The sequence below is a fragment of the Penaeus vannamei genome, chromosome 3, assembly GCF_042767895.1.
Source record: "Penaeus vannamei isolate JL-2024 chromosome 3, ASM4276789v1, whole genome shotgun sequence".
Taxonomy (NCBI): domain Eukaryota; kingdom Metazoa; phylum Arthropoda; class Malacostraca; order Decapoda; family Penaeidae; genus Penaeus; species Penaeus vannamei.
Window position 1 is genome coordinate 52446815 of NC_091551.1, and position 2439 is coordinate 52449253.

A 2439-nucleotide genomic window follows, 5' to 3' on the forward strand; every position below is an offset into this window, starting at 1 on the left:
GTTCATAAACATCCGTCCAACGCTTCTGAAACCGTTCATAAACATTCGTCCAACGCTTCTGAAACCGTTCATAAACATCCGTCCAACGCTTCTGAAACCGTTCATAAACATCCGTCCAACGCTTCTGAAACCGTTCATAAACATCCGTCCAACGCTTCTGAAACCGTTCATAAACATTCGTCCAACGCTTCTGAAACCGTTCATAAACATTCGTCCAACGCTTCTGAAACAGTTCATAAACATCCGTCCAACGCTTCTGAAACCGTTCATAAACATCCGTCCAACGCTTCTGAAACCGTTCATAAACATCCGTCCAACGCTTCTGAAACAGTTCATAAACATCCGTCCAACGCTTCTGAAACCGTTCATAAACATTCGTCCAACGCTTCTGAAACCGTTCATAAACATCCGTCCAACGCTTCTGAAACCGTTCATAAACATTCGTCCAACGCTTCTGAAACAGTTCATAAACATCCGTCCAACGCTTCTGAAACCGTTCATAAACATTCGTCCAACGCTTCTGAAACCGTTCATAAACATTCGTCCAACGCTTCTGAAACCGTTCATAAACATCCGTCCAACGCTTCTGAAACCGTTCATAAACATCCGTCCAACGCTTCTGAAACCGTTCATAAACATCCGTCCAACGCTTCTGAAACAGTTCATAAACATCCGTCCAACGCTTCTGAAACCGTTCATAAACATCCGTCCAACGCTTCTGAAACCGTTCATAAACATCCGTCCAACGCTTCTGAAACCGTTCATAAACATCCGTCCAACGCTTCTGAAACAGTTCATAAACATCCGTCCAACGCTTCTGAAACCGTTCATAAACATCCGTCCAACGCTTCTGAAACCGTTCATAAACATCCGTCCAACGCTTCTGAAACCGTTCATAAACATTCGTCCAACGCTTCTGAGACAGTTCATAAACATCCGTCCAACGCTTCTGAAACCGTTCATAAACATCCGTCCAACGCTTCTGAAACAGTTCATAAACATCCGTCCAACGCTTCTGAACAGTTCATAAACATCCGTCCAACGCTTCTGAACAGTTCATAAACATCCGTCCAACGCTTCTGAAACCGTTCATAAACATCCGTCCAACGCTTCTGAAACCGTTCATAAACATTCGTCCAACGCTTCTGAAACCGTTCATAAACATTCGTCCAACGCTTCTGAAACAGTTCATAAACATCCGTCCAAAGCTTCTGAAACAGTTCATAAACATCCGTCCAACGCTTCTGAAACCGTTCATAAACATCCGTCCAACGCTTCTGAAACCGTTCATAAACATTCGTCCAACGCTTCTGAAACCGTTCATAAACATTCGTCCAACGCTTCTGAAACAGTTCATAAACATCCGTCCAACGCTTCTGAAACAGTTCATAAACATCCGTCCAACGCTTCTGAAACCGTTCATAAACATCCGTCCAACGCTTCTGAACAGTTCATAAACATTCGTCCAACGCTTCTGAAACAGTTCATAAACATCCGTCCAACGCTTCTGAAACCGTTCATAAACATCCGTCCAACGCTTCTGAACAGTTCATAAACATCCGTCCAACGCTTCTGAAACAGTTCATAAACATCCGTCCAACGCTTCTGAAACCGTTCATAAACATCCGTCCAACGCTTCTGAAACCGTTCATAAACATCCGTCCAACGCTTCTGAAACCGTTCATAAACATCCGTCCAACGCTTCTGAAACCGTTCATAAACATCCGTCCAACGCTTCTGAAACCGTTCATAAACATCCGTCCAACGCTTCTGAAACAGTTGATAAACATCCGTCCAACGCTTCTGAAACCGTTCATAAACATCCGTCCAACGCTTCTGAAACAGTTGATAAACATCCGTCCAACGCTTCTGAAACCGTTCATAAACATCCGTCCAACGCTTCTGAAACAGTTGATAAACATCCGTCCAACGCTTCTGAAACCGTTCATAAACATCCGTCCAACGCTTCTGAAACCGTTCATAAACATCCGTCCAACGCTTCTGAAACCGTTCATAAACATTCGTCCAACGCTTCTGAAACCGTTCATAAACATCCGTCCAACGCTTCTGAAACCGTTCATAAACATCCGTCCAACGCTTCTGAAACCGTTCATAAACATTCGTCCAACGCTTCTGAAACCGTTCATAAACATTCGTCCAACGCTTCTGAAACCGTTCATAAACATCCGTCCAACGCTTCTGAAACCGTTCATAAACATTCGTCCAACGCTTCTGAAACAGTTCATAAACATCCGTCCAACGCTTCTGAAACAGTTCATAAACATTCGTCCAACGCTTCTGAAACAGTTCATAAACATTCGTCCAACGCTTCTGAAACCGTTCATAAACATCCGTCCAACGCTTCTGAAACCGTTCATAAACATCCGTCCAACGCTTCTGAACAGTTCATAAACATTCGTCCAACGCTTCTGAAACAGT